This window comes from Phyllobates terribilis, unplaced genomic scaffold (assembly GCF_046119375.1).
Source record: "Phyllobates terribilis strain yellow unplaced genomic scaffold, ASM4611937v1 Scaffold_134__1_contigs__length_4944459, whole genome shotgun sequence".
In the NCBI taxonomy this organism is placed as follows: Eukaryota; Metazoa; Chordata; class Amphibia; order Anura; family Dendrobatidae; genus Phyllobates; species Phyllobates terribilis.
The window spans coordinates 1,726,015-1,745,570 of record NW_027362894.1 but is presented as its reverse complement, the minus strand read 5'-3'; the positions used below and the strand labels follow the sequence as shown (position 1 = coordinate 1,745,570).

The window sequence follows — 19,556 nt, the reverse complement described above, 5'->3', positions numbered from 1 at the left end:
TCTGGTTATCGCTTCTCGGCCTTTTGGCTAAGATCAAGTGTAGTATCTGTTCTTATCAGTTTAATATCTGATACGTCCCCTATCTGGGGACCATATATTAAATGGATTTTTAGAACAGGGAGATGGAAAAAGAGCTTGCTCTGTCCACTCCACGCATTGACCTGGTATTGCAGTATCTCCAGGACCGGTGCACCCCTTCTTTAATGCAGTTTCTAAAATCAGAAAGAATTGAATTCAATGTTTTTTGTTCATTTTGCTTGTTTGTCGGATTTTGGGATGGACTCTTTGGCTTTGCTTTTCTTCTCCTCATTGGATTTTTCATGTTCAAAGTTGCAGAAGCCAGATTACAAGCTCATTTTGGTTCAACTTCAGCAACTGTGCATTGCATTGCCATGTAATGTAATGAAATGCTATCTTTCTAGCTCTCCCTTTTTACTTCCTTTTGGATAAACAGACATATTAGGCAAGCATTTTGGAGCTTTCACCTAAATAACTACAGGTGGTAAGATAAGCTGCACAATATAATTGACCTTTCAGTATATTGTTGCACACACACCATCTATTTAGCAAATGCCCTTGTTATCAACAGCAGCCTTTTAAACTCACCTGAGCTAACAGGTATGTGCGCTGGTTACTCTGCTGCGCTTAAAATTTCTTTTTTGGTTTGCTACAATGCCTTTTCTGAAACGTTGTCTCCCTCTGCTGGAACACTGACTTCTTTCATTTAATGCCTGCAGACTATAAAAGAGAACCCAACCCAAAAAGTTTGGTTGATTAGTCTGTGGCATTCTGTTAAACTGTTGCTTATGGCGGTCTCTGTGAGCTTCTCAGCGACATTCAGCCAGCCAGGTATCCTGCCTGCAGTAGATTGAATGTGGCAATGGAACGCTGGCTGCGCGTGTCATAATAGGCTCTGAGCCTTTATATACCTGTGCACAGCAGCAGCCACCTTCAGTCTGCTGCTGGACAGCCAGCAGCAGCAGCAGCAGCAGCAGCAGGAGAGGTATGTAATCAGCAGCCCTCCTGCTAAGGGTAGACAGCTGCTCGTTCCACCCCACCCCCCGCCTTAATTGGTTCTCCTCCCTTCCAACGGTGTTGAGGCGGGTGGGAACAGCAGGGGGTGAAGGTGCTGTGTTTAAAGAGGTGGAGTTATGCAGATCTAAAACGCGTGGATTGCAGCAGCAGCAAGCCGAAAAGTGCAGGCATGTAAGGGATCTAGAGGTTGACAACATGTCTTCTTAACGGGAGTCCAGGAGCTCATCTCCACAAATGGACTTTTCAGGATCCTTGGGTGGCTCCGTAGTTTGAAACCAATTCTGGTTATCGCTTCTCGGCCTTTTGGCTAAGATCAAGTGTAGTATCTTTTGAAAAGGCGGTTTTGGATGTTGGCCGCCCTAGTAGATTGATACATTATGCACACTGGGGTTTAGGCGCTTGTTAGTACGCCAGGTGGCTAATATAGTCATCTGGTGGAAAGCATGGCCCCCCAGGATCGACGCCATTGGGCCGGGGAAGATCGAAAGCCCGAAGTGTGAAGTGCCCCAGGAGTGGTGACCCTGGGGTGCCTTAACTCACTGGGATTGGGAACCCCACTTGAGTTTATGGCACATTTGCACAAGCACTTCAAATTTTCTTTCTTCGCACACACCCTTATTCCGGGCCTTCTGGCCTTAGGATGGGGAATTTTTCAATTCCCGGTCGAAGGTCCGGGCAGTATTATACTGTGAAACCTTCACTATTTATTTAATTTCTTTGTCACTGTGTGTCCACTTATTCACGTGTGTCACGTCCTACTAGGATTTTGTCGGGATGCGGTTCCCTTACGGGTTCCTCTCTTGGCAGGTCTAGGGGGGGAGTGTGTGGCCATCAGGTTCCGCTCCCCCCTGAACCCCCCTGGCTCTCCTCTTTCGGGAGGAGAGCGTTGTTGGCTCCCCTCTTCCGGGAGGGGAGCACAGTCTTTGGCTCCCAGTGCCTTGCTCGGGTGAGAACTCGGGCAGGTGCTGGGGGTAAGATTGGGTCGCCTCTGGCTTCGGCTGGAGGTGGCTTTTTGTCCCTGTTCCTCGCTGTGGCCTTTTGGCTCGGAGGGACGGGGAATGGTTTGGGGGACCCTTCTCCTTTTGGAGAGGGTTTCAAGAAGACCAGCATCCTAGTGCACTTTTTTTGTGGCACTTGTCACTTTTTTAAGCGCACTCGGGTTTTGTACACGAATTCGGGCTTTCGATAAAAAAAAAAATCTGTTCTTATCAGTTTAATATCTGATACGTCCCCTATCTGGGGACCATATATTAAATGGATTTTTAGAACAGGGAGATGGAAAAAGAGCTTGCTCTGTCCACTCCACGCATTGACCTGGTATTGCAGTATCTCCAGGACCGGTGCACCCCTTCTTTAATGCAGTTTCTAAAATCAGAAAGTATTGAATTCAATGTTTTTTGTTCATTTTGCTTGTTTGTTGGATTTTGGGATGGACTCTTTGGCTTTGCTTTTCTTCTCCTCATTGGATTTTTCATGTTCAAAGTTGCAGAAGCCAGATTACAAGCTCATTTTGGTTCAACTTCAGCAACTGTGCATTGCATTGCCATGTAATGTAATGAAATGCTATCTTTCTAGCTCTCCCTTTTTACTTCCTTTTGGATAAACAGACATATTAGGCAAGCATTTTGGAGCTTTCACCTAAATAACTACAGGTGGTGAGATAAGCTGCACAATATAATTGACCTTTCAGTATATTGTTGCACACACACCATCTATTTAGCAAATGCCCTTGTTATCAACAGCAGCCTTTTAAACTCACCTGAGCTAACAGGTATGTGCGCTGGTTACTCTGCTGCGCTTAAAATTTCTTTTTTGGTTTGCTACAATGCCTTTTCTGAAACGTTGTCTCCCTCTGCTGGAACACTGACTTCTTTCATTTAATGCCTGCAGACTATAAAAGAGAACCCAACCCAAAAAGTTTGGTTGATTAGTCTGTGGCATTCTGTTAAACTGTTGCTTATGGCGGTCTCTGTGAGCTTCTCAGCGACATTCAGCCAGCCAGGTATCCTGCCTGCAGTAGATGGAATGTGGCAATGGAACGCTGGCTGCGCGTGTCATAATAGGCTCTGAGCCTTTATATACCTGTGCACAGCAGCAGCCACCTTCAGTCTGCTGCTGGACAGCCAGCAGCAGCAGCAGCAGCAGCAGCAGGAGAGGTATGTAATCAGCAGCCCTCCTGCTAAGGGTAGACAGCTGCTCGTTCCACCCCACCCCCCGCCTTAATTGGTTCTCCTCCCTTCCAACGGTGTTGAGGCGGGTGGGAACAGCAGGGGGTGAAGGTGCTGTGTTTAAAGAGGTGGAGTTATGCAGATCTAAAACGCGTGGATTGCAGCAGCAGCAAGCCGAAAAGTGCAGGCATGTAAGGGATCTAGAGGTTGACAACATGTCTTCTTAACGGGAGTCCAGGAGCTCATCTCCACAAATGGACTCTTCAGGATCCTTGGGTGGCTCCGTAGTTCGAAACCAATTCTGGTTATCGCTTCTCGGCCTTTTGGCTACGATCAAGTGCTTTATTGCAGGAGATTGTGGTTGAAGGGCACTCGGGTACCCCTCTCCTTGGCCTGGCAGGATCGTCCACTTTGGTGGACTTAACCTGCTTGCTGCTATTAGGGAGAGGGCTTAGTCCCAGGGTAACGAGTTGCGATCCCCCAGCTTCCAGGTGTTTTTCGCTGCAAGAACACTGGGAGCGCAGATTGCAAGCGGCTGCAATTTGCAACCTTGTTGCCTTTTTCCATGGAGGTTGACCCTAACCTCGTGCCTCTTTATGCGAGGCTAAAAAACTCTATCCGAGTTCACTTCACGGCGGGTGGCTCGGATATGAGGAAATTAGGGTATGTAGTCCAGGACGTGCTCAGGAACCTTCTTGGCGTACAAAGGAATGAAATTCTCTCCATCCAGGATTATCCCAGAAGAGGTGACTATGACATCACATTCACCGGAGAAGGTATTTTTAGAGATGTACTAGAAAAGTTAAAAAAAGTTGAAAATAGTCCTGTTTTGAAAGGGCTACAAATTGTTGAGCACGTCCTGGATGAGGTAAGACTGGTTATTGTAAAAATATTTTCGCCCTTTGTTTCTGCTCCAGAAGTAATGTCATTTCTAGCAATTTATTTTAAAAGTGTTAAATGTATTGGGAAGATATTAAACGAATATAACATATGGACATCTAAGTGGAAATTCCTTGTGAAGTGTACAAGAGATCCAAATACACCAGGTGGTATACGGCTCCCCCCTGCCCGTTTCAAAATTGGGCAAACAAATGGGGATTTCTTCTTTTCTGGGATGCCAGTATATTGCAGAAATTGTGGGCGCTATGGTCATTCAAAAGAAAACTGTCATGTATCATGTAGAAATTGTGCTAGTGAAGAACATGAGACAAAAGAATGCCCTAAGGAAAAGAAATGCAGTTTTTGCCAGACTCCAGGTCACTTTTATTTTTCTTGCCCTCACAGATTTCGGGAAGATGAGCAAAAGGGGAAGTCCAAGACGTCCGACCAAGGACCAAAAGATCAGACCACCCCTCAGGAGGAGGAACAACAACCTGGAGCCTCTGGAGACAATAAGGGCGTACCAAATAGTGAAGTGTCTCCAGAGTCTATGACAGGTAAAATACCAAATCCCAAAACCTGGCTGCAGGACCTGCGGGAGTCCAAAAGGAGGGCTGAGAAGGAGCAGAAGGGCACTACTGGTAAGGTCAAAAGGGACCGGCAAAAGGCTGACACAGAAGCCCATGCCCAGTCTGGGTCTCCTAGTGCTGAGGGCGCTGAGTGGATAAAGGTGGGTCCTAAGAAAAAGAAAAAGGGTGGTTTGGAGGAGGCAGCAGGAGGTGAACAGATGGACACTTCTCCAGAAGGGGACGTGGACGCTGGACCCTCAGGGGTTTCGGTCTCCGCTGCTACAGGTGGGGACCGGGATCTTGCTGCCTCTGAAGAGTCAGAGGCTCTGCCTTGTGCGCAACCTCCTCCTTTAGGACGACCTTCTACAGGTCAAACAGGGGCGGCGGAACCCCTCGGGGACCCACCTGATGAGGAACTGCATGGCCAGCCAATGGAGACCCAGCGGGTTCTGCCATCCAGCCCTCCGAGCTATGCCAGTGTAGCGTCGGGTTTATATAAATGTGGTAATCTTTCCTCCTCCACGGAGACTCTCGTGACGATACTATCAGATGAGGAGGGAGGCGCAAGCCCAGTGGTCTGATCAGGTTCATCGGACAGGTAAATCCGTTGCTCTTAGTTACCTAAGTAAAATTTCTACATTTTCTAATGATGGCTGAACTCAAAGGTATTTCCCTCAACGTGAGAGGCATAAAATCTAACACGAGAAGAACTGCTCTTTTTAATTTTTTTACGTGTTTTACTGCATCTGTATTTTTTCTGCAAGAATGTAATATCCCACATGAAATGTCATATCAAAAATATAAAGATGAGTGGAAGTGTGGGCCATCTGTCTGGTCCGGATCGAATGCTGCAGGATCAGCGGGTGTAGCCATACTTTTTAAAGGGAACGTTTTAATTGATTTTATTCAGGAAATTTTACCAGGTCGTATTTTATTAGTGAAAGCTTTTATTGATGGTATTAGATGGCAGTTTTTAAATTTTTATGGATCCCCAGAGAAAAATGAAAGAGCCGAAATGCTTGATCTTTTACCATTATTTATTAATAACTCTGAACCTTTTATCTTAGCAGGGGATTTTAATTGTGTTTTAAAAGGTGAAAACCGGCGCTCCAGCTCTGTAAGCAGGAACTACGATAAAACCTCAGGTATGCTACATGATATAGTCAAAGATGCTAAATTGATAGACATATATAAAGAGTGTCATAGTGACAGCCCAGAGGACGCCGGTTTCACTTGGAGCAATGCTAATTGTAGCTCTAGGATTGATTTTATTTTTGGTTCAGATAAAACAATACCTGCCAAATGTGAAGTTTTAACTAATATATTTTCAGACCATAAACTTTTATCCTTTACCATAAAAGTAAATGACAACAAAAAATGTGGTAAGAAAAGCTGGAAAATGAACGTATCCCTTTTAACCGACCCGCAGATTTTATCAGATTTTATTGAGTTTTATAGGAAATGTAGAAAAGGGAAAAAAACAAATGAGACTATGAGTGTATGGTGGGATAGAATGAAAGTAAAAATAAAAGACTTTTTTATTAAAAAGAGTATATGTAGAGCCAAAGAAAAATATGAAGAATATAGAATTTTAAATACCCGCCTACAAACATTATTTAAGCTCAGAGACAATGGGATAGATGTACAAGTTGATATTTCAAACTTAAAAGAAGAGATTTCAAAATGGCTAGAACAAAAAGGAAAAGAGATAATTTTTCGTTCTAGAGTACAACATATAGAAGAAAATGAAAAGTGTTCCAGATATTTTTTTAGGAAAAATAAAAAAGAAAAAGTGATAATTGACCATATAGATGGTGAGAATAATATAAAAAATATGCTGGGTAAAGTTGAGGTTTTTTTTTCTAATCTTTTTAATGGAAAAAATATAGATAATAAATTAATGGATGATTCGCTGCAAGGACTAACAGCTGTTTTAGATCCCGCATCCCAAGAGTTTTTATCCCAAGTTTTAACGGAACAAGAAGTGTTAAAAACTATTAAAAGTTTTAAAACTGGAAAGGTCCCTGGTCCTGATGGCATCCCAACAGAATTTTATGTATGTTTTTATGATATTTTAAAAGATGATTTGTTTTATTTGTTTACTGAGGTTTTTAATAATAAGGTTTTATTAAATTCCTGGAAGAAAGGTGAAGTCTCCCTCCTATACAAAAAAGGCGATAAATCAAAATTAGAAAACTGGAGACCAATAACACTTTTAAATTGTGACTATAAAATAATGGCTAAAATTTGTGCAAATCGTCTAAAAGAAGTCATCAGCAAAGTTATTCATTCTAATCAAGTGTGTGGGGTGCCGGGGCGCAGTATATGGGACAATCTGAATTTAGTGAAAGACTGTATTGAGGATGTGAAAGACAGAAAGGGGAAAATGGCGATTTTATCTATTGATTTTGAAAAAGCATTTGACCGTGTCTCACACTTTTATCTTTTTAAAGTTTTAGAGAAAATGGGCATACCAGAAGGGTTTTTACTATCGCTTAAAGCATTTTACAAGGATTGTACAAGTAAGATTTTAGTGAATGGTTTTAAGACACAAGAGGTATTTTTACGGTCAGGGGTGAAACAGGGATGCCCTCTGTCCCCCCTACTGTTTATCTGTGCACTGGAACCAATGTTATGTGCAATACGCCAAAATAAACAGATATGCGGTGTCCCTCTGCCTGGAAGCGGTGGTTTGGAGGCCAAGGTTGTAGGCTACATGGATGACGTGGCGGTCTTGTGTACAGATGCACCATCACTTACGGCCACTCTCCATCAAGTGCAATCCTTTTGCCTAGCTTCTGGTTTTAAAATCAATTTTAATAAGTGTAACATTTTAAGTGTTGGGGAGATGATTTTACGTGATGTACCAATTAATGTCTCCGAATCCATTTCCATTTTAGGTATATCATTCACTGAAAATAATGATGGTTATAATAGTTGGGAAACAGTTACACAGAAAGTAAATACGAAAATATGTATGTGGAACATGAGGAGACTTACAATGGAGGGTAAAGTATTGGTTTTAAAGATGGTGATTTTACCTCTTTTATTGTATCTTAGCATGGTTTTCCCCCCGCCTGTTAATGTTTTAAAAAAGATAACCAAAACCTGTTTTACCTTCTTTTGGAACTCAAAAATGGAAAAGCTGAAAAGAGAAATCGTGATGAAATCAAAAGTAAAAGGTGGTAAAGATTTTCCAGATTTTAATAGGTTTCTTTTAATCCATCTGTTCGTTTACTGTTTTAATGCCCTTTTTAAGAATCACTATTGGTCCTTTTTTATGCGTTTTAATACAGGATTTTTTATGAGAAAGTTTGGATGGTATGAAGTTAATATATCTGTGCCCCATGCTTTTAATTTGTCGACGCATTATGAGATTTTAAGGAAAATAGTGTCCGATTTTAATTTAGGGACTAAGAAAATAGAGGAATTAAGAAATAGTAAGAAACTAATTAAAGAAATACGTAAAAGTGAGGAAATATGTAATGTTGACAGATATGATGATGACAAATCTATGTCTATCTGGAAAATGATTAACGTTTTTTATCTTTTTAATGAACAGAGAGATCTGGCTTGGAGTTGCATGCACCGCTGTCTTCCTTGCCGGGCATTCCAATACAGAAGAGGATTTGTGAGGTCTGCCATCTGCCCAAGAGCCGGATGCCAAGACGAGGAAACGGTGGAACATCTATTATGGACATGTAATTTTGCAAAGGATTTCTGGAGAAGACTGCTCCCCCTACTGGAAAGGGTGGCAGACCTCAAGGACTTTACATATAAAACTGTGCTATACGGACTTATGGAATGCCCCACAATGGACCAGTACACAATGGCTTGGAAGACAGTGAACTGCGCCAAGTCATCTCTCTGGAAAGCGCGCAACATTGCTATTTTTAAACAAGATGTTTTATCAGTGAATGATGTTTTAAGTTTATGTTTATGTGAAATGTATACTTATTATTTAATTGACAAAAAGAAGAATGTACATATTTCCAAAAAATGGCTTGTTGACCAATGGAACCTAATTATTTAAAATCTTTGTATTTTTTTGTTTTGTAAATTTCATTTGTCTTTTAACGTTTGGTATTTGTTAAATTATGCTTGTAATTTGTAAAAAGTTTTAATAAACGGTTTTATCCCTCTGCAGGGGATAGCCAAATTAAAAAAAAAATCTGTTCTTATCAGTTTAATATCTGATACGTCCCCTATCTGGGGACCATATATTAAATGGATTTTTAGAACAGGGAGATGGAAAAAGAGCTTGCTCTGTCCACTCCACGCATTGACCTGGTATTGCAGTATCTCCAGGACCGGTGCACCCCTTCTTTAATGCAGTTTCTAAAATCAGAAAGTATTGAATTCAATGTTTTTTGTTCATTTTGCTTGTTTCTCGGATTTTGGGATGGACTCTTTGGCTTTGCTTTTCTTCTCCTCATTGGATTTTTCATGTTCAAAGTTGCAGAAGCCAGATGACAAGCTCATTTTGGTTCAACTTCAGCAACTGTGCATTGCATTGCCATGTAATGTAACGCAATGCTATCTTTCTAGCTCTCCCTCTTTACTTCCTTTTGGATAAACAGACATATTAGGCAAGCATTTTGGAGCTTTCACCTAAATAACTACAGGTGGTGAGATAAGCTGCACAATATAATTGACCTTTCAGTATATTGTTGCACACACACCATCTATTTAGCAAATGCCCTTGTTATCAACAGCAGCCTTTTAAACTCACCTGAGCTAACAGGTATGTGCGCTGGTTACTCTGCTGCGCTTAAAATTTCTTTTTTGGTTTGCTACAATGCCTTTTCTGAAACGTTGTCTCCCTCTGCTGGAACACTGACTTCTTTCAATTAATGCCTGCAGACTATAAAAGAGAACCCAACCCAAAAAGTTTGGTTGATTAGTCTGTGGCATTCTGTTAAACTGTTGCTTATGGCGGTCTCTGTGAGCTTCTCAGCGACATTCAGCCAGCCAGGTATCCTGCCTGCAGTAGATGGAATGTGGCAATGGAACGCTGGCTGCGCGTGTCATAATAGGCTCTGAGCCTTTATATACCTGCGCACAGCAGCAGCCACCTTCAGTCTGCTGCTGGACAGCCAGCAGCAGCAGGAGAGGTAAGTAATCAGCAGCCCTCCTGCTAAGGGTAGACAGCTGCTCGTTCCACCCCACCCCCCGCCTTAATTGGTTCTCCTCCCTTCCAACGGTGTTGAGGCGGGTGGGAACAGCAGGGGGTGAGGGTGCTGTGTTTAAAGAGGTGGAGTTATGCAGATCTAAAACGCGTGGATTGCAGCAGCAGCAAGCCGAAAAGTGCAGGCATGTAAGGGATCTAGAGGTTGACAACATGTCTTCTTAACGGGAGTCCAGGAGCTCATCTCCACAAATGGACTCTTCAGGATCCTTGGGTGGCTCCGTAGTTCGAAACCAATTCTGGTTATCGCTTCTCGGCCTTTTGGCTAAGATCAAGTGTAGTATCTGTTCTTATCAGTTTAATATCTGATACGTCCCCTATCTGGGGACCATATATTAAATGGATTTTTAGAACAGGGAGATGGAAAAAGAGCTTGCTCTGTCCACTCCACGCATTGACCTGGTATTGCAGTATCTCCAGGACCGGTGCACCCCTTCTTTAATGCAGTTTCTAAAATCAGAAAGTATTGAATTCAATGTTTTTTGTTCATTTTGCTTGTTTGTCGGATTTTGGGATGGACTCTTTGGCTTTGCTTTTCTTCTCCTCATTGGATTTTTCATGTTCAAAGTTGCAGAAGCCAGATGACAAGCTCATTTTGGTTCAACTTCAGCAACTGTGCATTGCATTGCCATGTAATGTAACGCAATGCTATCTTTCTAGCTCTCCCTCTTTACTTCCTTTTGGATAAACAGACATATTAGGCAAGCATTATGGAGCTTTCACCTAAATAACTACAGGTGGTGAGATAAGCTGCACAATATAATTGACCTTTCAGTATATTGTTGCACACACACCATCCATTTAGCAAATGCCCTTGTTATCAACAGCAGCCTTTTAAACTCACCTGAGCTAACAGGTATGTGCGCTGGTTACTCTGCTGCGCTTAAAATTTCTTTTTTGGTTTGCTACAATGCCTTTTCTGAAACGTTGTCTCCCTCTGCTGGAACACTGACTTCTTTCAATTAATGCCTGCAGACTATAAAAGAGAACCCAACCCAAAAAGTTTGGTTGATTAGTCTGTGGCATTCTGTTAAACTGTTGCTTATGGCGGTCTCTGTGAGCTTCTCAGCGACATTCAGCCAGCCAGGTATCCTGCCTGCAGTAGATGGAATGTGGCAATGGAACGCTGGCTGCGCGTGTCATAATAGGCTCTGAGCCTTTATATACCTGCGCACAGCAGCAGCCACCTTCAGTCTGCTGCTGGACAGCCAGCAGCAGCAGGAGAGGTAAGTAATCAGCAGTACTCCTGCTAAGGGTAGACAGCTGCTCGTTCCACCCCACCCCCCGCCTTAATTGGTTCTCCTCCCTTCCAACGGTGTTGAGGCGGGTGGGAACAGCAGGGGGTGAGGGTGCTGTGTTTAAAGAGGTGGAGTTATGCAGATCTAAAACGCGTGGATTGCAGCAGCAGCAAGCCGAAAAGTGCAGGCATGTAAGGGATCTAGAGGTTGACAACATGTCTTCTTAACGGGAGTCCAGGAGCTCATCTCCACAAATGGACTCTTCAGGATCCTTGGGTGGCTCCGTAGTTTGAAACCAATTCTGGTTATCGCTTCTCGGCCTTTTGGCTAAGATCAAGTGTAGTATCTGTTCTTATCAGTTTAATATCTGATACGTCCCCTATCTGGGGACCATATATTAAATGGATTTTTAGAACAGGGAGATGGAAAAAGAGCTTGCTCTGTCCACTCCACGCATTGACCTGGTATTGCAGTATCTCCAGGACCGGTGCACCCCTTCTTTAATGCAGTTTCTAAAATCAGAAAGTATTGAATTCAATGTTTTTTGTTCATTTTGCTTGTTTGTCGGATTTTGGGATGGACTCTTTGGCTTTGCTTTTCTTCTCCTCATTGGATTTTTCATGTTCAAAGTTGCAGAAGCCAGATGACAAGCTCATTTTGGTTCAACTTCAGCAACTGTGCATTGCATTGCCATGTAATGTAACGCAATGCTATCTTTCTAGCTCTCCCTCTTTACTTCCTTTTGGATAAACAGACATATTAGGCAAGCATTATGGAGCTTTCACCTAAATAACTACAGGTGGTGAGATAAGCTGCACAATATAATTGACCTTTCAGTATATTGTTGCACACACACCATCCATTTAGCAAATGCCCTTGTTATCAACAGCAGCCTTTTAAACTCACCTGAGCTAACAGGTATGTGCGCTGGTTACTCTGCTGCGCTTAAAATTTCTTTTTTGGTTTGCTACAATGCCTTTTCTGAAACGTTGTCTCCCTCTGCTGGAACACTGACTTCTTTCAATTAATGCCTGCAGACTATAAAAGAGAACCCAACCCAAAAAGTTTGGTTGATTAGTCTGTGGCATTCTGTTAAACTGTTGCTTATGGCGGTCTCTGTGAGCTTCTCAGCGACATTCAGCCAGCCAGGTATCCTGCCTGCAGTAGATGGAATGTGGCAATGGAACGCTGGCTGCGCGTGTCATAATAGGCTCTGAGCCTTTATATACCTGCGCACAGCAGCAGCCACCTTCAGTCTGCTGCTGGACAGCCAGCAGCAGCAGGAGAGGTAAGTAATCAGCAGCCCTCCTGCTAAGGGTAGACAGCTGCTCGTTCCACCCCACCCCCCGCCTTAATTGGTTCTCCTCCCTTCCAACGGTGTTGAGGCGGGTGGGAACAGCAGGGGGTGAGGGTGCTGTGTTTAAAGAGGTGGAGTTATGCAGATCTAAAACGCGTGGATTGCAGCAGCAGCAAGCCGAAAAGTGCAGGCATGTAAGGGATCTAGAGGTTGACAACATGTCTTCTTAACGGGAGTCCAGGAGCTCATCTCCACAAATGGACTCTTCAGGATCCTTGGGTGGCTCCGTAGTTCGAAACCAATTCTGGTTATCGCTTCTCGGCCTTTTGGCTACGATCAAGTGCTTTATTGCAGGAGATTGTGGTTGAAGGGCACTCGGGTACCCCTCTCCTTGGCCTGGCAGGATAGTCCACTTTGGTGGACTTAACCTGCTTGCTGCTATTAGGGAGAGGGCTTAGTCCCAGGGTAACGAGTTGCGATCCCCCAGCTTCCAGGTGTTTTTCGCTGCAAGAACACTGGGAGCGCAGATTGCAAGCGGCTGCAATTTGCAACCTTGTTGCCTTTTTCCATGGAGGTTGACCCTAACCTCGTGCCTCTTTATGCGAGGCTAAAAAACTCTATCCGAGTTCACTTCACGGCGGGTGGCTCGGATATGAGGAAATTAGGGTATGTAGTCCAGGACGTGCTCAGGAACCTTCTTGGCGTACAAAGGAATGAAATTCTCTCCATCCAGGATTATCCCAGAAGAGGTGACTATGACATCACATTCACCGGAGAAGGTATTTTTAGAGATGTACTAGAAAAGTTAAAAAAAGTTGAAAATAGTCCTGTTTTGAAAGGGATACAAATTGTTGAGCACGTCCTGGATGAGGTAAGACTGGTTATTGTAAAAATATTTTCGCCCTTTGTTTCTGCTCCAGAAGTAATGTCATTTCTAGCAATTTATTTTAAAAGTGTTAAATGTATTGGGAAGATATTAAACGAATATAACATATGGACATCTAAGTGGAAATTCCTTGTGAAGTGTACAAGAGATCCAAATACACCAGGTGGTATACGGCTCCCCCCTGCCCGTTTCAAAATTGGGCAAACAAATGGGGATTTCTTCTTTTCTGGGATGCCAGTATATTGCAGAAATTGTGGGCGCTATGGTCATTCAAAAGAAAACTGTCATGTATCATGTAGAAATTGTGCTAGTGAAGAACATGAGACAAAAGAATGCCCTAAGGAAAAGAAATGCAGTTTTTGCCAGACTCCAGGTCACTTTTATTTTTCTTGCCCTCACAGATTTCGGGAAGATGAGCAAAAGGGGAAGTCCAAGACGTCCGACCAAGGACCAAAAGATCAGACCACCCCTCAGGAGGAGGAACAACAACCTGGAGCCTCTGGAGACAATAAGGGCGTACCAAATAGTGAAGTGTCTCCAGAGTCTATGACAGGTAAAATACCAAATCCCAAAACCTGGCTGCAGGACCTGCGGGAGTCCAAAAGGAGGGCTGAGAAGGAGCAGAAGGGCACTACTGGTAAGGTCAAAAGGGACCGGCAAAAGGCCGACACAGAAGCCCATGCCCAGTCTGGGTCTCCTAGTGCTGAGGGCGCTGAGTGGATAAAGGTGGGACCTAAGAAAAAGAAAAAGGGTGGTTCGGAGGAGGCAGCAGGAGGTGAACAGATGGACACTTCTCCAGAAGGGGACGTGGACGCTGGACCCTCAGGGGTTTCGGTCTCCGCTGCTACAGGTGGGGACCGGGATCTTGCTGCCTCTGAAGAGTCAGAGGCTCTGCCTTGTGCGCAACCTCCTCCTTTAGGACGACCTTCTACAGGTCAAACAGGGGCGTCGGAACCCCTCGGGGACCCACCTGATGAGGAACTGCATGGCCAGCCAATGGAGACCCAGCGGGTTCTGCCAGCCAGCCCTCCGAGCTATGCCAGTGTAGCGTCGGGTTTATATAAATGTGGTAATCTTTCCTCCTCCACGGAGACTCTCGTGACGATACTATCAGATGAGGAGGGAGGCGCAAGCCCAGTGGTCTGATCAGGTTCATCGGACAGGTAAATCCGTTGCTCTTAGTTACCTAAGTAAAATTTCTACATTTTCTAATGATGGCTGAACTCAAAGGTATTTCCCTCAACGTGAGAGGCATAAAATCTAACACGAGAAGAACTGCTCTTTTTAATTTTTTTACGTGTTTTACTGCATCTGTATTTTTTCTGCAAGAATGTAATATCCCACATGAAATGTCATATCAAAAATATAAAGATGAGTGGAAGTGTGGGCCATCTGTCTGGTCCGGATCGAATGCTGCAGGATCAGCGGGTGTAGCCATACTTTTTAAAGGGAACGTTTTAATTGATTTTATTCAGGAAATTTTACCAGGTCGTATTTTATTAGTGAAAGCTTTTATTGATGGTATTAGATGGCAGTTTTTAAATTTTTATGGATCCCCAGAGAAAAATGAAAGAGCCGAAATGCTTGATCTTTTACCATTATTTATTAATAACTCTGAACCTTTTATCTTAGCAGGGGATTTTAATTGTGTTTTAAAAGGTGAAAACCGGCGCTCCAGCTCTGTAAGCAGGAACTACGATAAAACCTCAGGTATGCTACATGATATAGTCAAAGATGCTAAATTGATAGACATATATAAAGAGTGTCATAGTGACAGCCCAGAGGACGCCGGTTTCACTTGGAGCAATGCTAATTGTAGCTCTAGGATTGATTTTATTTTTGGTTCAGATAAAACAATACCTGCCAAATGTGAAGTTTTAACTAATATATTTTCAGACCATAAACTTTTATCCTTTACCATAAAAGTAAATGACAACAAAAAATGTGGTAAGAAAAGCTGGAAAATGAACGTATCCCTTTTAACCGACCCGCAGATTTTATCAGATTTTATTGAGTTTTATAGGAAATGTAGAAAAGGGAAAAAAACAAATGAGACTATGAGTGTATGGTGGGATAGAATGAAAGTAAAAATAAAAGACTTTTTTATTAAAAAGAGTATATGTAGAGCCAAAGAAAAATATGAAGAATATAGAATTTTAAATACCCGCCTACAAACATTATTTAAGCTCAGAGACAATGGGATAGATGTACAAGTTGATATTTCAAACTTAAAAGAAGAGATTTCAAAATGGCTAGAACAAAAAGGAAAAGAGATAATTTTTCGTTCTAGAGTACAACATATAGAAGAAAATGAAAAGTGTTCCAGATATTTTTTTAGGAAAAATAAAAAAGAAAAAGTGATAATTGACCATATAGATGGTGAGAATAATATAAAAAATATGCTGGGTAAAGTTGAGGGTTTTTTTTCTAATCTTTTTAATGGAAAAAATATAGATAATAAATTAATGGATGATTCGCTGCAAGGACTAACAGCTGTTTTAGATCCCGCATCCCAAGAGTTTTTATCCCAAGTTTTAACGGAACAAGAAGTGTTAAAAACTATTAAAAGTTTTAAAACTGGAAAGGTCCCTGGTCCTGATGGCATCCCAATAGAATTTTATGTATGTTTTTATGATATTTTAAAAGATGATTTGTTTTATTTGTTTACTGAGGTTTTTAATAATAAGGTTTTATTAAATTCCTGGAAGAAAGGTGAAGTCTCCCTCCTATACAAAAAAGGCGATAAATCAAAATTAGAAAACTGGAGACCAATAACACTTTTAAATTGTGACTATAAAATAATGGCTAAAATTTGTGCAAATCGTCTAAAAGAAGTCATCAGCAAAGTTATTCATTCTAATCAAGTGTGTGGGGTGCCGGGGCGCAGTATATGGGACAATCTGAATTTAGTGAAAGACTGTATTGAGGATGTGAAAGACAGAAAGGGGAAAATGGCGATTTTATCTATTGATTTTGAAAAAGCATTTGACCGTGTCTCACACTTTTATCTTTTTAAAGTTTTAGAGAAAATGGGCATACCAGAAGGGTTTTTACTATCGCTTAAAGCATTTTACAAGGATTGTACAAGTAAGATTTTAGTGAATGGTTTTAAGACACAAGAGGTATTTTTACGGTCAGGGGTGAAACAGGGATGCCCTCTGTCCCCACTACTGTTTATCTGTGCACTGGAACCAATGTTATGTGCAATACGCCAAAATAAACAGATATGCGGTGTCCCTCTGCCTGGAAGCGGTGGTTTGGAGGCCAAGGTTGTAGGCTACATGGATGACGTGGCGGTCTTGTGTACAGATGCACCATCACTTACGGCCACTCTCCATCAAGTGCAATCCTTTTGTCTAGCTTCTGGTTTTAAAATCAATTTTAATAAGTGTAACATTTTAAGTGTTGGGGGGATGATTTTACGTGATGTACCAATTAATGTCTCCGAATCCATTTCCATTTTAGGTATATCATTCACTGAAAATAATGATGGTTATAATAGTTGGGAAACAATTACACAGAAAGTAAATACGAAAATATGTATGTGGAACATGAGGAGACTTACAATGGAGGGTAAAGTATTGGTTTTAAAGATGGTGATTTTACCTCTTTTATTGTATCTTAGCATGGTTTTCCCCCCGCCTGTTAATGTTTTAAAAAAGATAACCAAAACCTGTTTTACCTTCTTTTGGAACTCAAAAATGGAAAAGCTGAAAAGAGAAATCGTGATGAAATCAAAAGTAAAAGGTGGTAAAGATTTTCCAGATTTTAATAGGTTTCTTTTAATCCATCTGTTCGTTTACTGTTTTAATGCCCTTTTTAAGAATCACTATTGGTCCTTTTTTATGCGTTTTAATACAGGATTTTTTATGAGAAAGTTTGGATGGTATGAAGTTAATATATCTGTGCCCCATGCTTTTAATTTGTCGACGCATTATGAGATTTTAAGGAAAATAGTGTCCGATTTTAATTTAGGGACTAAGAAAATAGAGGAATTAAGAAATAGTAAGAAGCTAATTAAAGAAATACGTAAAAGTGAGGAAATATGTAATGTTGACAGATATGATGATGACAAATCTATGTCTATCTGGAAAATGATTAACGTTTTTTATCTTTTTAATGAACAGAGAGATCTGGCTTGGAGTTGCATGCACCGCTGTCTTCCTTGCCGGGCATTCCAATACAGAAGAGGATTTGTGAGGTCTGCCATCTGCCCAAGAGCCGGATGCCAAGAAGAGGAAACGGTGGAACATCTATTATGGACATGTAATTTTGCAAAGGATTTCTGGAGAAGACTGCTCCCCTTACTGGAAAGGGTGGCAGACCTCAAGGACTTTACATATAAAACTGTGCTATACGGACTTATGGAATGCCCCACAATGGACCAGTACACAATGGCTTGGAAGACAGTGAACTGCGCCAAGTCATCTCTCTGGAAAGCGCGCAACATTGCTATTTTTAAACAAGATGTTTTATCAGTGAATGATGTTTTAAGTTTATGTTTATGTGAAATGTATACTTATTATTTAATTGACAAAAAGAAGAATGTACATATTTCCAAAAAATGGCTTGTTGACCAATGGAACCTAATTATTTAAAATCTTTGTATTTTTTTGTTTTGTAAATTTCATTTGTCTTTTAACGTTTGGTATTTGTCTAATTATGCTTGTAATTTGTTAAAGTTTTAATAAACGGTTTTATCCCTCTGCAGGGGATAGCCAAATTAAAAAAAAAAATCTGTTCTTATCAGTTTAATATCTGATACGTCCCCTATCTGGGGACCATATATTAAATGGATTTTTAGAACAGGGAGATGGAAAAAGAGCTTGCTCTGTCCACTCCACGCATTGACCTGGTATTGCAGTATCTCCAGGACCGGTGCACCCCTTCTTTAATGCAGTTTCTAAAATCAGAAAGAATTGAATTCAATGTTTTTTGTTCATTTTGCTTGTTTGTCAGATTTTGGGATGGACTCTTTGGCTTTGCTTTTCTTCTCCTCATTGGATTTTTCATGTTCAAAGTTGCAGAAGCCAGATTACAAGCTCATTTTGGTTCAACTTCAGCAACTGTGCATTGCATTGCCATGTAATGTGATGCAATGCTATCTTTCTAGCTCTCCCTTTTTACTTCCTTTTGGATAAACAGACATATTAGGCAAGCATTTTGGAGCTTTCACCTAAATAACTACAGGTGGTGAGATAAGCTGCACAATATAATTGACCTTTCAGTATATTGTTGCACACACACCATCTATTTAGCAAATGCCCTTGTTATCAACAGCAGCCTTTTAAACTCACCTGAGCTAACAGGTATGTGCGCTGGTTACTCTGCTGCGCTTAAAATTTCTTTTTTGGTTTGCTACAATGCCTTTTCTGAAACGTTGTCTCCTTCTGCTGGAACACTGACTTCTTTCATTTAATGCCTGCAGACTATAAAAGAGAACCCAACCCAAAAAGTTTGGTTGATTAGTCTGTGGCATTCTGTTAAACTGTTGCTTATGGCGGTCTCTGTGAGCTTCTCAGCGACATTCAGCCAGCCAGGTATCCTGCCTGCAGTAGATGGAATGTGGCAATGGAACGCTGGCTGCGCGTGTCATAATAGGCTCTGAGCCTTTATATACCTGTGCACAGCAGCAGCCACCTTCAGTCTGCTGCTGGACAGCCAGCAGCAGCAGCAGCAGCAGGAGAGGTATGTAATCAGGAGCCCTCCTGCTAAGGGTAGACAGCTGCTCGTTCCACCCCACCCCCCGCCTTAATTGGTTCTCCTCCCTTCCAACGGTGTTGAGGCGGGTGGGAACAGCAGGGGGTGAAGGTGCTGTGTTTAAAGAGGTGGAGTTATGCAGATCTAAAACGCGTGGATTGCAACAGCAGCAAGCCGAAAAGTGCAGGCATGTAAGGGATCTAGAGGTTGACAACATGTCTTCTTAACGGGAGTCCAGGAGCTCATCTCCACAAATGGACTTTTCAGGATCCTTGGGTGGCTCCGTAGTTTGAAACCAATTCTGGTTATCGCTTCTCGGCCTTTTGGCTAAGATCAAGTGTAGTATCTGTTCTTATCAGTTTAATATCTGATACGTCCCCTATCTGGGGACCATATATTAAATGGATTTTTAGAACAGGGAGATGGAAAAAGAGCTTGCTCTGTCCACTCCACGCATTGACCTGGTATTGCAGTATCTCCAGGACCGGTGCACCCCTTCTTTAATGCAGTTTCTAAAATCAGAAAGAATTGAATTCAATGTTTTTTGTTCATTTTGCTTGTTTGTCAGATTTTGGGATGGACTCTTTGGCTTTGCT

At 41.9% G+C, this 19,556-nt stretch overlaps 7 non-coding genes and 1 pseudogene across 7 annotated transcripts; all 8 read left to right on the top strand.

Moving 5' to 3' along the window:
• Positions 1 to 7: 7 nt before the first annotated feature.
• Positions 8 to 198, top strand: LOC141204693 (U2 spliceosomal RNA). The gene has a single exon (XR_012275550.1). It is a non-coding gene; the product is annotated as a U2 spliceosomal RNA (small nuclear RNA).
• Positions 199 to 1,322: 1,124 nt separating this feature from the next.
• LOC141204434 (U2 spliceosomal RNA) lies at positions 1,323 to 1,414 on the top strand (annotated as a pseudogene).
• Positions 1,415 to 2,203: 789 nt separating this feature from the next.
• LOC141204259 (U2 spliceosomal RNA) lies at positions 2,204 to 2,386 on the top strand. Its single transcript, XR_012275225.1, has one exon. It is a non-coding gene; the product is annotated as a U2 spliceosomal RNA (small nuclear RNA).
• Positions 2,387 to 8,786: 6,400 nt separating this feature from the next.
• Positions 8,787 to 8,975, top strand: LOC141204271 (U2 spliceosomal RNA). Its single transcript, XR_012275231.1, has one exon. It is a non-coding gene; the product is annotated as a U2 spliceosomal RNA (small nuclear RNA).
• Positions 8,976 to 10,084: 1,109 nt separating this feature from the next.
• Positions 10,085 to 10,275, top strand: LOC141204692 (U2 spliceosomal RNA). Its single transcript, XR_012275549.1, has one exon. It is a non-coding gene; the product is annotated as a U2 spliceosomal RNA (small nuclear RNA).
• A 1,109-nt stretch (positions 10,276 to 11,384) lies between these two features.
• LOC141204691 (U2 spliceosomal RNA) lies at positions 11,385 to 11,575 on the top strand. The gene has a single exon (XR_012275548.1). It is a non-coding gene; the product is annotated as a U2 spliceosomal RNA (small nuclear RNA).
• A 6,384-nt stretch (positions 11,576 to 17,959) lies between these two features.
• Positions 17,960 to 18,149, top strand: LOC141204282 (U2 spliceosomal RNA). The gene has a single exon (XR_012275239.1). It is a non-coding gene; the product is annotated as a U2 spliceosomal RNA (small nuclear RNA).
• A 1,118-nt stretch (positions 18,150 to 19,267) lies between these two features.
• LOC141204690 (U2 spliceosomal RNA) lies at positions 19,268 to 19,458 on the top strand. The gene has a single exon (XR_012275547.1). It is a non-coding gene; the product is annotated as a U2 spliceosomal RNA (small nuclear RNA).
• The last annotated feature ends 98 nt before the right edge of the window (positions 19,459 to 19,556 follow it).